We start from the raw sequence: 16,780 nt of genomic DNA, 5'->3' as shown, positions 1-16,780 counted from the left end.
GTCTGTGAGTGAATGAGCAGAGAAATGGGGGTGTACCGAAGAAAACTGATTGACCTAAAACCAGACAGCTTTCACATTATGCGGCTGATGTTTTTCTGCTTTCTCCATGTTGTCCTTCAACTGACCTACATCTTCATGCTTTGGCCCTCTAAAATTAACTTTTGTGCCACATGTTAGGAAGGTGACTATTACATGCAACCAGATGTCTGCTACCCTTTAACTGGCTCTGAAATAAAGAGCAGAACACCTCTGTTTTTAGGGTCTAAGGGCTAACAGAAGGACCAATTTGAAGAAAAAAACAACAAATTTTCCAAACATTATTTTATTGAGATCTTTACTACCTAAAAAAAAGATAGTAAACTCCATAATCCAGTTTCAGGCCTTGAAATCAACACGTGGGTCTGTTTTGGTGTGGTGTAAGGGGAAAAGAAGCAGAGGAGAGGGTGGAGAGAAACACCACATACAGGGTGTTTACAGATCTCTCCAGGCTCACCACATGAGATTACAGTCTAATGTTTAACAGACCAATTAAGGTTTTTATAGAACATGGAGCCTTTGTTGCAGGAGGGCTGGCACAGCATTTCTTTACTCTCTCTGTGTTTGTGGATTCGGCACTTAAACACTTTCATTCTAAACTTACAATCACATTCCTAATAAGGTGCGAAGAAATGCAAGTATTGATCAGAACAAAACTAATGTAAAGGCAGAGGCAGAGGACAAGGAGGTTTAAGTGAACTACAGCAAACCTTTTATATAAAGTGATCGACAGACTTCAGAGACACTTTTGTGGCACAATAAAAGTGAGAATAAAAGCTACAAGTACTTTGTAAGAGATTTCCTTGCGAGGCACAGGTAGTTTGGAGGCTACAATTTGGAGTGCAGCTTCAGTGGGTGAAAAAGGCATCCCACAACAGTCACCAGCAGAGAGGATCACTACAATGTTAAGAACACAGGCTTCCACTCTGCTTCTCCCCACTGGTAGGCCTAATCCCCTTGGTAGAAGTCTGAAGCATGGGGGTTGTTACCACACAAAACCACAGGAGGAGCAGATTGCCCTCCTGTGTCACAGTCTGACGGGCTCAGCCTGGCATTTCAGGAGGGTGCACGAAGGATGCCTCAGCACACAACACAAGCACATAGAATAACTGTGTCTGCACTTTTTTTTGCTTTCAACATCTACTTGAAATGTAACTAGATCATGCAAAAGACATATCTTCAAACATACAGAACATGGGTGCATGACATCAGCCATTCTGCAGGCCGCTTTGCAGCCCACCTCCACACAGGCTGCTGTAAGTGAATCGGTTGTTCTGTATTGATACCTTCCTGCTTCTTCCCCTGACCCTTCCAGCAGGCAGGCACACTCCTCCCACCTTTTGCTTTTCAAGTATGCTTGAAGATGGGTGGAGTTTCACAAAAGAAACACCACCAGCAAATATAAAACCAAGCAGAAAGTAAAGGATAATTGAACGGTTGGTATGTTTTTTGCTTATTGTGTCCTCTATAAAACTTAGGCTGGTGTAATGTCTGAATAACAGATTTTATCAGTACAATGAAATATATACAATGCAATGATTTTTGAGATATGTGTCAATACAAAAATACTGTTTGACAGTGAACGTCATATATTTTTCCTCTAGTATTTCCTCTAGTAATGCAATAAACACAGATAGCGGCTAAATATTTGCAGTCATGTTTAGGCATTAATGATCACTAATGCTTTTGGTTGAATGATAGTCCAGCATTTTTCTTTCTTAACATAATAATTTTGTATCTATAGAAACATTCACAGCAGCTTCATTTGTCTAAGAATGCAAGAACAAAAATATGTGCAGATCTGAAAGAAAATTGTATTTAACAACCAATATGTGTGAGATGAATGATTTAAGGTTGTTAAACTTGTTTTAAGGTACATTTTCACAAATATGCACTTATGCTTCAAGTTGTGGTGTGGTTTTATTAATATTTGCAAAGTCCTTCAAAACTTCAACCAAACATTTTGTTACCTGCCCTTACACAAATGATCAGGAGGTTCACCTTTCTATTCTGAAGTCTTGCAAATCATTGTAACATTTATAGCCAAGTCTTGCTTTATTACCTAGAATTCCAAAGTTCGTAGATATACGTGCTTTGTTTCATATTTCCAAGGGTGCTGTTTAATGCGACATATATTAATTGTGCTTATACTTATGTCATTGAAATGTAAATATATATATACTACTCAATTTTCTGCATCTGCTGTAATAGCATACCCTTTAAAACACCCTAGAAAAAGGCCAAACAAATATAATTTCACTGTGATGCTGGTAGCCACGCTATTCGTTTTATTTAAATATCACCATAGGTGTGATCGAGACAGATTTATGGTTTGAAGATTCTGTGTTGTGAAATATTCTCCTTGACATTTATAAAAGACAGCATTTAAATGAGCTCAGTCCAAAGATGAGTCTTTAGAGTATATATATAGACTGTAGTTTTCTCTACAGTGATGAAGTAGGGAAGCATGATGTTTGAACCAGGTGTAACATGCAGGTGAAGAAGGAGTGGGCTGTTTAGCAAAGCTGCTCTCTCTGTGGTCATGTTCTAGCTCTCTTTGCACTAAGGTCTGTTATCAACCCAGATGATGTAGGGAGATATAATGGTGTGTGTGTGTGTGTGTGTGTGTGTGTGTGTGTGTGTGTGTGTGTGTGTGTGTGTGTGTGTGTGTGTTATTTTAGACTTTAAATTACAGCATCCTAATAGTAGGGTGTAGTCCTTCATTCCAAATCAGCAAAGGTTTGCAAAAAGTTGGAAACAGCGCTTCACTTTATGCTTACAAGACTCAAATCATGTATTCAAACCAACTTCGGAGGAAAACATTTATATGCATAGTATGCTTTTTTTCCGCCACTGGAACTTTTGTACGAAATTATCAGAATTATCAACAGGGTCCACATTGCTGAGCCATGTACTGTGTGGACAGACTCAGTGTTTGACTCTCTTTGGCTAACTAGGTTCTACAAACCTTTCTAAAGTATAGTACATGAGTCGTTGAGCACCTTAAAATGAGGACTCCTACTGGTAATTGTCACTAATTGTTCTTCCAACTACTGAGGTCTTCATCGCCCTTCATTGAGTGCATATTACTACATGGTGCACAGTAATGACATGCTCCTTTTTGGAAGCATGTTGTAATGGTCTTTATCCAAACCAATTGTTTAGCTAAAAACGCTGCCAAGATTTTCTTCTTTTTTTTTTTTGCTCTTTTCGCCGCAGTATAGCTGACTAGTTTCAAATCTGTTAAGACTCATATTCTTTACTGGGTCAAAGACGAAATGTTTTCCAGTGTGTCTACATGAAAAAGGGCAACAGACGTGTCTGCAACTTGCTTATTCTTCATTGTTTTTTGTAATTTTGTAAACAACTAACAATACACAAAGAAACCTTATCAGGTAACCGTGAAGAAGGTGGGTAGAATATTTATAGACTGACTAGGATTTGAACAAATATGAAAATCGGAACAAAAAGTGCAATAGCGATCATATGAGAAGAAACGATCACCATTTAATTGCCTTAATTTACACCCTATATGACAGCTGTACATGTATGATCCACCAGGACCCAGGACATATATATGAACAGTCATTCACCTGTTTTCAGGTAAGGACATCAGTTTATGCAAATGTTCGCCATCTTCTTGAAAACGATGTCTATTTACCCAAACGTGCACCTGTTTCTTCGATAAAGACCCAGCATGAAAGTGCTGCAGAGCCCCCTGCTCCACTACATATGACAATAGTCTGGTCTGTCAGGGTGCAAAGCACAACAACCTCTGCTCCCAAATTAGACCTACCACTGAGCCCACTGACAATGGGATGCTGAGATGCAATTACCAAAAAAAACCTACCACCCCTCCACCTGGCCACCCATACATACACACCCATTCACTAGCACCCCCTCTCTATGTACACCCCAAATAACCACAGACTCCACACACCCCTTTTTCTCTTTCCTACCCCTTCTTCCCCCAAATTTCACCCACTTTGGAATCCACAGGCAACAGGAATCTGTGTGTTTTGTTCTATGCATCTATAGGTGTCAGTTGTGCTAACAGCACCGCTGATGCCAGCCAAGTCAAGGTGTCCGAGTCCCTTTAAGTCAAAATCCCGCTGGGCGGAGACCTCTGTTATTTAACACCTTTTTCTCCCCTTATAGTCTTGTGTCTCTCTTTCTCTCTCATTATCTTTTTTTTTTATATCTTTTTTTATTCTTTTCAGATTCTGTCATCTCTTGATCTTCTGGATGCTGCAGTTACACTCGAGGTTGCGCTGGAAAAGGGGAAGATAATAGGAAACAAAGTGAGCACGTTGGTGGGAGCATAAAGGTGTTGACGTGAGGGAGAAAGAAAACAGCACTCAGAAGTAACCTTTAAGCAACATGGTCATTAACACCTCCATTACAAACCATTCTGTATGAGCAGCTCTATTAGTCATTCAGAGCCCACGCTTCTCTTCAAGACAGCCATACATTTCTTTTCTTTCTTTTTTTTTTGAGCAAGACAGCTGGATAGTAGAAAAGACCTCTTTGTTTTCTTTTAAACAACACAGTCATCATCATCACTACCACCAGCTGTTAGTATGGCTCTTGCATTAAACTGATCTGCCTGAATTCATTTACACAGTCAACTGTAAACTATGATATGGCAGGTCAAAACTGAACAGCTAGCCCTCAAAAGATTGATGAATTCCTTATATGCAGTAGCAGCATCCTTTGCAGGGATATACTGTATGTCTTTAACAGCTGTTATCAAAATGTTACAGCAAAGTAAAATTACCTCATTAAAATGTCACAATCTCACAAAAAAAGTATAAATTAGGTAGTTTAATAAAAAAAAATGAAGCTGTGAAGGCGTAACAAAACGTAAACCAATATTTGCCCATTAATTTATTTTTTATTTTCCTTAAATGAAATAATGAAAGCTATCCACATTTTCAGTAATATTATCCAAATTGTGCTTCTAATCACACATTTACTTCTTGTATTTACCTATTTTGGAACTTGCCAATCCATTTTTGAAAAAGCACCTTTTCCTCCTCACCTTTATTAAAGCCACAACAGTTTTTAAACTGAATAAAACTTCACCCATTCACCCAAGTTGTTTCATAATTCAAATGGAAAAAATTAACAAGACAAGGAGTCATTAACACCTTAACCAGGTGTAACGGAAAAAGTGATTTGTTAGAGGTCTGAAAATAGGTCCTCTTTCCCTGCTCATAATTACAGCTTTGAAACATATTATCTTACAGGTAAGGATTTAGAAAGGTCTTCCACACAGTGCTAACAAGGCCTTCTGAAACTCCAAAGGACCATGCATAAGTCTTAATTGCATAGGTGAATATTACTACCCATCAACCCCTGCTGCTCCAATATTAATTACTATACAACAGACATTTTATCTCACCCATTTTTTTCTGCCTTTGCCTATTACAAAGTTAACTTTCTCTCACTTTAATTCTGAGTCATATACAGCATATTTTTAATTCCTGTAATAATGGCATAAATGCCAGACAATTCAGTGCAGAAATAACATAGACAATCATTTAAAAAAGTAAAATAACATACCAGTGTGTGCCCACTAGATGAAAAACAGTCATTCAGCATAGTAAAAGTTTTGCTCGATGACTTGTGGAGAAAACTGTACAATAAAATGTATTTACCTGTTAACAATTTTAAACTATTTGAGATGTTTTAAGTTTTTAGTACTAATACATAGTATACATTTTTGCTATTGTAGATTTCTTGAAATATGGTGACATTCATATTTCATTCATATTCCACACAAGTGGATTCTTTTCTTTTACACAGCAATAGGAAAATTATATATATATATATATAATGTCAACTTCGGTTTATTCTGACTTTATATATTATATCTGGGTTTAATCATTGCCAAACAAACAAAATATATAAAGTATATGCGACTTTTATAAAGCACAACAAAAATGGGTATGTGCAAATAGGAGCACAACCAAGGACCACACAAATCCATGCACCACACCTAAACATCTTGTGAAAATATGAGCAAAGTCAATTTCAGCCAGGGTCGTGCATGGTGATGCTCTCTCTGATATTGTAGTGGTCACGGTCTGTGTGTATGTGCTGTGGACGTGAGTGGATCCAGCCAGGGGAGTTAGTGCAGGGGTGGAGGTGGGATGGGGTGCTGCTGGATGGGCCGAGGGTTTCTTTGAAGTCTGGATTCCAATTAAACCCCTGACTGAGTTCTAAGCGCACAAGAAAAATGACTGGGGTACATGACATGGCCAGGTCCCCTCGTCCAGCCAAGCCTTTCCATTTTAGCCTCTTTGTCTCCATGCAGCTCCTAATATTTATGATCACCCCTCCTAACATAACCCCCACATCAGGCCTACCCCCCCCCCCCCCCCCAATCCAATAGCAAAAAGAAAAAAAATCTGGATGGGACTTGAAAACAAGGATGGCAGAGAGGAGAGTCGCAGTCAGACCCCGAGGTTTCACTGTTCAATGCAACTGAGAATACTTGAGGTATGTCCAAACAGAAAGATTAGGTGAAAGTGGAGCAAGCAGAAGAGGTAGAAGACAAAGACAAAGTAAAAGACAAGGACAGAGGCGAGTGCAATGTGTAGAACAGGAAGAATAGCCTTTTAGAATTATGCATATTATTGAGCAATACAAAACTAGGGATCTTGAACTACTCACCAAAGATTTCCATTTATTTAACAGTAGGTTTTTATTATTATAAACTTTCCTGTAAGCACTGATTTCCATTTATTCAAACTGGAAAACAAAAAAATAATTTAATAAAAAGATCAAACTCAGTAAGATCTATCCCGTGCAACACATGTAGCTAAGCCTATTAGAATTCATGTCAATAACAACTAAAAAAAAAGTAAATCAAAAATAGAGGATGCTTTTTCTTCTTCTACTGTAGGCTCACTTGTCTTTTGATTAGCAATTCCTAGAAAGACAAGTACCACGTTTGATGAAACAATCATTTTACGTAACAAAGCAACACAACAGCAGTAATTTTCAGTAATTCTGATCTCACCAGCTAGCCCCTCACAGTGAAAAGCGGTGCATGGAAGGGGACTCTCGCACAATGCCAATCTACCTTAGAAAGCACTGCGATACATCTTTACAAAACCAGTATCTGGCTGTTACTCCGCACAGTTTTGTTTTCTCTTGAAAAAGTGGTGGTAAAACAGTGAATGTGCACCTTAGCTGGGGGACATGTTTTTTGTTGAAAGCGAATGGAGAGAAATGGTGGATTTCAGAGGTATCAGTCCTGCAAGGCAACCGCAGGCAATTCATACAGTACATGGCACTCCGTCTAAAACACACTGCAGCTTTTCTGTTTTTATTTCTGCACCTTCCGCACATGAATTCCATTCTCTCGCACGCTCAGAACAACACACAGTAGGTAACGATACATACTCCATAATTCATTCAGCATTGAATTTCATTTCCTTTTCTTTCTCTCTCTCTCTGTCTTTTCACCCATACCCTACCACACAGACATACAAAGTGCAAAAGTACAAACGTGTATTGTTTCTCTTCGAACTAAGTAGTCAAACATATAATAACTCAAATACACAACTAAACACACAAACATGCTCTGAAATAAAATACTGAAAAGTGTCACAGACACCTGGTCAAATGCTTATATGATTCCCAAAGGAACCACCCTGAATAAACTACTTCCTGCGGGAAAGAAAGAAAGAAAAAAAAATGGAGGCAGCAGGTTTGAGCAGAAAGATGAGGTTTATATGATGTCTGTTCTCAGCACAGATGGAGCTGGAGATGGGACGAAGCAAGAAGGGGTTAAGACTGGGAGCCAGCAACCTTTTATCACACTGGAGGGAGACAGGGAGCTGAGAGGCGTAGAGTGGTAAATATTTCAAGATGATAGGTGACATAAACAAAAGGTTTACTCTCATTCCCACTTTTTAAGTTGCAAAATTTGGGGCTGGTAATTCATAACATGCAGGCCTCGCTGACACACTAATATGGCACTGAAGAATAGGGCCCTGCAACTCGACACACAAAAAAATATATACCGTTCATAAAACACAGTTTCTTCTGAAACGCTGCAAAAAGATTGAGTCTATTTGTTTAAAATCAGACGAATAAGCATACTCATACTCAGAGCCAAATTGCAGATTTACTATTTTAATATTAAGATAGACAAAAGTGAGAAAGAAATGCAGTAAAGGGGGTGCTATGCATGGAAGACTATGGGGACTCATGAATCTTTGGCGACTTAATCATTCAAACTTTGTTTTGACGTCAGTTCTTTTCTCTTGATGTTTGAACTTTTTGAAGAATTTTTTTTTTTTAGGCGTGTAAATGAATCACTTTCCTTTCTTCAAATCTTGGCCTCCCTTCCCCATCTGAGACATGGCACTTGGCCTCTGCTCCGTGTCAGAGAGCAGTCTGTCAGTGCGCCTGTGAAAGCCAGATAACCCTTTGATGGAGAGTACCGGTGTTTATTGTTGTCTGTACCCTCCACCTTCCCTCCAACACATATGAAGATTTATTGAAGGAGAGGGCTGAGCAGCGGGAGCCAGCACTAACATGGCAGGCCACGATGGCAACAGGAAGGGAGGCAGGAAGAACAGAGGCAAGAGGGAAACACACCAGGGGGCGATGGGAACTCCTCTGACCTGCCTGTAGAGGACACAATGCTCAGGTAGAGCGGCCATGACGGCTTTTGAGGAGGAAAAATAATTCCGGGACCGACTGTGATTGTCTTCCTCTAACAAAGGTGTGGCTGGAACACTTAAAAGGAGGGATCTTGGACATAAAAGAAATATAGAAAGCATAGCCACTTACAGTATTGTTAAGTACAAAAAAATGTGATTATGTAGTTAAATCAGTATTTACATAAAATATAAAATTGCACAACAACAGATATAGTTGCTGGGGCATTTTTTTTGTAACTTTGTATGTAAAACTATAAACATATTAATATCATTCACTAAAGGGAGTGCTAAGGTACAATATTGCACCTTATACTACATGTATAAGGTTAAACAAAGCAGATGAAGCAGTGGTCTGTGCAGAACATGGTATTTGTAGCTTTTTCATAATTTCCACCTGTGGTTTTAAAGAACGTGTTCTAACTACGATCCTACATATGCCCTCCTTTATTTCAGACGTAAAGTCAGTGGCTTTTGGCTTTGAAGTACACATATATGGTGAATTGTTACAAAAAAAACAGAGGGAGGCAAAACAAAGTGAGATGAGATGGACACAGAATGAAAGCGAGGGACAGAGAATGCACAGCAGCGACTCATAGTGCCCTCTTCTGCTCGCAAGCTGCATGATGCACGTTTTCCCAACTATTGATCATCAAAACACATGTGCAAAGCACCTGATAAAGGACAGAAGTCCTTAGTTTTTCTTACATTTCTGCACATGCACAATAATTTATACCCTTATTTATATTCATAATAAAAAAATAAAAAAGCTGATGTGCAAACCTATAAACATCAACACATCAAACATCAGATATTGAAAACATGCAGACAAGGTCTGAAGGCACCACCATTAAAAAAGGAGATAGCTAGCACTGATGCATTTATCACATGCAGTTCTTACAAGTAACTGGGCACAATTAAACTTTATTTATTTATTTTTATTTATTCTTTTTTTTTGGGGGGGGGGGGATCACCCTGAAAGCTTGATTTATCTTTCAGTGAATTGTGATATCTCATATAGATGATATAATCTCTCTATACAGTAAGAACACTGATCTTTGGCCCAGCTGCAACACACTGTAAATATACATATGTGTGACGTGGTCAGGCATGTTTTGATTAGAAAGCTATAAAAACTGAAAATCTTGAGCCAAATTGAATTTCTGTGAATTATCTAAAGGCTCAGTAACAATGACAATTTAATACACCTTTGTTGAGATTTATCTCTTTTTTTCTGTTAACTGCATTCAGGGAAGATAAACTACTTTCACCGATGTATATTTTGCTCATATTAAAAAAAAAAATCACAATGTCATTACAAACTGCACAAAGAAACGTAAAACGCGTTGATGATGAAGTTCTTAGACTGAAAAGAATGCAATAAGTTAGTAAGTTTTCATTGTGTGTGCATAAAAAGAAAACAATATATAGTTACCCTTGGAGAAAATGTTTACTGTATATGTATAAGTGAGGGCTTCTTCACTGAAATGGTAAATGTGTATACTAGAAACCAATGGCGATCAGACTTCTGTGCGGCTGTGAAATGATGACCCAATTTTAAACCCATATTTGATTACCTGGTTTTATTAAAATTGGATCCAAAGAGACCCGTTCCCCATTTGAATTTAATGAAGGCTGTGTGGCTGACAGGAGGCTTTTGATTTATACACTGTTATTAAATCCGACAAGAGAGCCAGCCAGGTAAGCAGGCAGGAGGAGGTGGAGAGGAGGGACAGAGAGAGAGAGAGAGAAAGACAAAGAGAGCAGGACCCAGAATCCTGGCCCTGCACCAGACACAGCAAGACTCGGGGCCCAACAAACCTCCTCTTCCTTTAACCCCCCGCCCCTCCACCCCCCACCTGCTCCACTCTGAGGAGTGCTGGAGCAGAGAACAGCCAAGGACACATGCTGTGTGGCACCCTTCTCTCACATCCCTCTTCCTTCTCTGATACCTCTTCCATTATTCATATTAAAATACAGACTGATGTAAAGATGAATAATAAATGCAGTCAACACAAAACAAAAGCTGGCAGACCAGTACTGTCAAGGTGGCCACTTGATAGAAATGAAAATTTATTGGGTCCATTTATCTTAATAATGGGTTTTTTTTTTTTAAGACATAACAAATTAAACAAATTAAAGTTTCTCCATTCTTGAGATTACTTTTGCTTTAATGTGTTTTGTTTTATCGTACATATTATATATATATATATATGTATATATATGTAGAGAAAGAAAGAGAGACATATAGATATATAGATATAAATAAGAGAGAGAGAAATAATAAATAAATAAAAGGACACTAAATGACTACACCTGTTTTGTAGAAAGAAATGCCATACCTCACAGATCCCTTCCTCTTTGGAAGTTCAAAGCAGCTGTTTAAAATACATAATATAGGGGAGCCTCACACTTACAGTCCCAGACTGTACTGCAAACAAATCAGTCACTGACTCTAAGACACTGGCCAGAAACTTGCGAAAAAGACAGTGGATTTCTCACTTTTGTTTTGTTTTTCCTGCCAGGGTTCAGAAACGATCGAGTGAAAATGCAAAGCATGGCTGCTCTGTGACCAGCTTCAGGACGGAAGCAGTGGGGCTGCTGACGAGCAACGTTTTCCTGGAGGTTAGTGTCCGGTGGAAAAGATAGATACTCGCCAGACACACTGGCTAGACATTTACTCAAGATGGAGAAAGATACAGTGTCCCCCACCAAATCCGCATCCCTACCCCCCACTTCCATCCTAGCAACAAAAAAAAAGAAGAAAAAAAAAGGGGCAGAAATCAGGAGAATGAGAGACAAAAACATTCAGGGAAAAAGTCTATCAGATTCCAGCCCAGCGTGCCTCTTTTAAGATGATTAGATAAGTGCCTTTATCTTTAAATGTGTTTTGTATAAATGCTGTCATTTATTTCTAGCACTTCAGACGGCATGAATCAAAATGTCCTTGATGTTTGCTCAGTGATTAATATTGTGAAAATTCGTCATGCAGAGTTTCACAATTAATATGGGCCCAACACACTGAGTGTCTGCCTGAATATCTAATATAAAAGCAAAATGGGTGAGGATTGCATTTTGTTTTTAATGTTTTGCTCAAGCGGAGCACTGCTGTCATGCCTGTTTTTTTCAGGATGTCAGACAAAAAGAGAGGAGAGATGGAGAGGGAGGGATCCTGGAGGATGGGGGGAGGAAAGGAGGAGAGATGGAGGAGCTGCTGACATGCACTTGTCTCCAATCTCTTCGAATCCATTGCACAATTCATCTGCTTTGTCTCTACTGCCACGGCTGAGGACAATCAGACCAGACGCCCATTAGATTCCTCATACTGCCCCCCCTATGTACCCCCCCCACCCCATTCACCCACCACCCCCAAACACCTTTTTTTTTTTTTTTTTTTTCATGTGACATGCTGACTGAAGGAGAGGCAATGCAATTCACAAGCCTTCCCAAACAGGGAAATGTCAGGAAGGGAACCCACATCAAAACCATGTTGTCATGGAGATATAGTACAGTCCAGAAATTACAGACTAACACATAAGCATCTGCGATATATACAGTATACACACACAAGCTTCTGTGCGCGTCCTAAGAAATACATTTACTTTCTGCCTTTGTTGTTTGTTTTTTGGATAAACAATATATGAACAGTAAAAGGGGGGAAAATGGCTTTCTGTCTGGTGATGGTTTTTTTCCACACTAAATCTCTCTCCTCCTTTAATATATTTTGGTGAATACGATTTTAAAAATGACAAAATTTATAAAGAATACCAAGAATAATTGCGACACAAAAAGCAAATTATCATGTTTTTCTTTTTACCGCAGAATTTTAGAAAACCTTCGGTTGATTTCCAACAAAAGGAACACCATTTTTTTTTTTTTTTGTGGCTAAAAAGAAGCATGTTCAAAATTTACAGGAAATAATGCAACAGTTAAAATGAGAAAGTAAAATTCTCACTGAAAGTAAAACTGCATTCAGTTGGTGCGAGTTTGTCTGTACGCTCAAAGACAGCGTAATCGACCCCGATTCTTTGGTGGGTGTGTAAATGCTTCCGCTTCGGGGAAATTCTACAGCAAGGTCATGTGACCACTGTGTCCATCCACAGTAGCCATTCTTCAGCCAATAGTGTTATCAGACGAACAGCGTTCCTGGAACGCTTGGCATTTCGATGATCTCTTCTTGCAAAAAAAAAAGGCCGAATGAAAGAGTGAAGGGAGAAAGGAGATAAAAAAAAATGTGCTCCTTCACCTCACTTGTTTAGGAGGCTGCCAGCACTTAGCTTCAGCTTTTGAGAAGAGCTAGACCGGCTCTGACCTAGTGCAAGAGGATCTTCTATCCCAACAGCCATATTCATACACCACCAGGCCTCACTGGGGTCACTTTATTGAGGTTACTCTGCTCTGCACTACATAAAAAAAGAGGAGATTGAGGGATATTAATGGTAAATGTGGCATAGTTACTGCTGTAAAACCCCTTCTTTGCCCTCCCTTTTTTCTTTGTTTGGCCAGAGGAGCTGAAGGCTTAGGGATAAAAGTACTGCTCAAATCATGAGACAGGGATAAAGCCAGGAAGAGATAGCGAGCTCTGACCCAACGACAGAGTGGTGGATAATTAAAACACCCAGGGCCCCCGAACTGCCCTCATCCATCTCTCCGTTCTTTTTCTCTCCTTTTCTTCCTTCGCTTGCACACACTAAGCCTCTCCCATCACCCCTCAGAAAATGCACATACACATTCTTACATCCTCAGATAACAAAACATACAAGACGACACAAATGCATATTGAGATGTGATGCTGAAATTCTACCAGTGAGATCCACCAATGACTGGCCCTCTGGGTAAAAACCATAAAAAAAAGGGAAGCACACGTCACTCCCACTGCCTCTGTGCAATCTGTTTATTTTTCATTTGTACATTTTTAAGGATCATGAATGATTCCTGTTTTTATCTGATTACTCCCAGACAGTCTGCCTCCAGTGCCTCATAAAAACACAAAGGATAGGAACAAAATGGCGCTTGACCATGTAGTCGGTTTAATTTAACAAATGTCCCTCTGCTTTTGCTTCTAATAACATTCTAAGAGAGTATTATTATTTATAAGATGAAGCAAATAATGGGTTGACTTCTCAAGCACAATATATTCCTTCTACTAGGAAACGCTCCCTTTAAAAGTGAACTGAGAGGAAATTAACCAAAACCTATAGCAAAGGCATGCATGCTGGAGAGAAGATCAGAGAGTTTCTCCACGCCACCATGAAGAAAGAAAAAAGGACGGTGATGTCTGCATGTCATCTAGGCATATAACAAACCAAGCAAATGTCAGGTGATCACAATGTTCCAACCATGAATTGCAGCTGCTAGCCATGCTCTCAGGCAGGCCATACTGCCCTCTCTTGGTGGCTTCACGACACTGCTGCTGAAGCTTAACAAAGCAGCAATTAGATCATCAGTTTGATTCTTTTATTTCTTTTGTGGTCTTCATGCAATTTAATGCTAATACTAAAAAAAACTTTCAGTCACACACTGGTTCATGATCACTTCCTGATGATTTAATCTTACAAATATTTCCTTTGCTTTTATATTTGATGAAGTGTGGCTGACTGAATGGGGCTGGTTAAAACAGAGCTGGCTCCATATGACATTTGTGTGGTCGTTGACCCAGCATGATAGAGCTGCAGAGTCCTATGAATCGCCTGCGAATGAGGAAGTGTGAAAGGAGCGCTGCGCCTGGGGAATCGCAGCTCGAAAGGACCCCCACACATTACCCAGACTGAAGTCATTACCAGCGAGTCTTTGATTTCCACATGCAAAAAGTCAGGTTTAGGACCAATGTGTTGCTCCCCTGGAGAACCGCTTGCAGTGAGTGTGCTCATGCGTAAAGGCTGTCCGACCAACGTTTCAGGAAGACAGAGGGCAAAGAGCTAGCACTGATGAATTTTGAATGTCCTCAAGATGATTTATTAGAGCACTTAAAAGATCTGTAAGATGTCCTTCACACCCAGCTCACCCTCTAATAGACCACAATGTGAAATGGAACAGTCTTTACTAACCCTGGCACTGTTTACAAAGTCAGACACATTTGTCTGTCACAGCATATTCCTTAATATACTATGAGTACAGTGTCTCCAAGCTGTATTCGACTGCAGGGAGAGGGCAGTTAATGTGGGAAGCGATGGCTTTCTGCATGTGTGTTTTTGTTAAGTTGCAGCTACAGAGGCCGGGGAAGGAGTCAAGGGGCGTGAGAAAAAAAACACCTGCTGTTCACTGACCCGCATGGTTGACTGCAAGGTTTGTCTGGCTCACTCCTTGGGAGTGAGGCTGAGACATACTAAAACACATTAAATAAATACAGTGAAATTTTTTAAAAAATCCAATATGTATCCAAATTAGTGTCTTTATTTTTAGGATATTAAAAAAACAGCCCTTTCTTTCTAAACACTCTTCGACACTATATGTACACCAGACTAGTTATTTACATAAAATTAACACAAAATATAATGTCATGTACTTTTTCAGTTGTGAAGAAAAGCCAATTATTGTTTTTTTAATTCTCTCCACTTATTGTAATAAATTGTGTTACATTTGAAATAATAATGTTAAAATTTTGCTGGTGTAAAGCCATGTGGTAAACTAACCTAGTGCCCAATAAATTGAATGTAAAACACGAGAGAGAGCGGGAGAAAGAGAGGAGTGGCTGTATCTTTAAACTGAAGTGAACTGAGAGCTGCCTGCTGGCATCTACCACCCATCATGGTATGCAGTAGCAGTCAGCAGTGCAGCTCCCTGCACACCTGACTTGAGCAGAGAGGGTTAAAGTCAGCGACAACGGATCTAGCAGCTTTAGTCCCCAGAACAGCCAGCTTACACAGATAAGTGGGCCAGGCTGGATAAGCCTCACTGAAGTATTCTATTACAGTGCCAATTACCTCTTGGTAAATAATATGGGGATGTAGAAAAAAGCTACTGACAGGAAGTGGAATGTGTGTGTCTAAAAAAATCTTTTTTCTTTTGTTTCCCTAAATAAACATTTTTAGTCACAGACATCTTAATGCAAAATACGGGAAAGAGAGAGAAAAGGTGTCTATTGCATATTCAAATGTGATGGCAAATATCTCAGACAGCCTATTGTTTCATCATCAAGTGCAGCCAAACCCACCATGGTCAGGCCCAAACCAGGCCCTAGCTGGCTGTTCTCCAGTGCGGCCTGAGCTGCCTTTCACAGCAGACACCCAGAAACTGGGTTCTCTAATAGGGACAAATTGGCAATGTCTGTGCAGGCCGGTGCTGTGTGCTAGGAGCTGTGAATTGATAGTGATGCCTAATGATCCCCCTGGGTAGATCAATACCAATAATCCTCTTTCCCGCCTATCCTCCTCATTGACTATAGAGAACATGGAAGATCTGGGGAAAACTGCAGCCCAGAGTGACAGGGCCAGGAGTTCAAGGCAAGGGCTCCAACTCTCACACATTTAATCCAACTTTCACTTTACACACAAACACACACACACACACACAGAAGTGAAGCCAAAAGCTAAAACAGAGACCAACACTGGCATCTTTTCACCTTTTTCGAAGACCGACATAATATTTATAGACCACAGACATATCCAGCTTAGAATTACAGCTGCACATTTGTAGAGAGGCAACCACAAACATCCAGATGGTCAAACAAACACACGTCTATGCTCCCCACTACCACTAATACTCACATGCAGCAAACTGTACGAATCAAATCAAAACTATCCCATTCTCATGTACTGGGTGATCAATATTTATTTTCTCTTTATGCATTTATTAGTGTGTTCAATTTCACTGGCGAGGAGGGCCTACTTTATATCAATTATTTGTAAAGCACTGTAGCCACAGGCTCCAAAAACTTCAATTGAGATGTGGTTTGTAACAAAGCAAATCTGTTCGGTAATGCAATTATACAACACCACCACAAGAAATATATGATGCCACATTATTCATTTTCTTCTGCAATATTGGAAAAGCATTTGTTTAAAACACCACATATTCAATATTTTCCTGGGCGTGCTGTTTAACAACCAAATACTCCTAATTCACAG

This window comes from Neolamprologus brichardi, chromosome 1 (genome assembly GCF_056152115.1).
Source record: "Neolamprologus brichardi isolate AB-2024 chromosome 1, ASM5615211v1, whole genome shotgun sequence".
In the NCBI taxonomy this organism is placed as follows: domain Eukaryota; kingdom Metazoa; phylum Chordata; class Actinopteri; order Cichliformes; family Cichlidae; genus Neolamprologus; species Neolamprologus brichardi.
Note: the sequence above shows the minus strand (reverse complement) of the source record.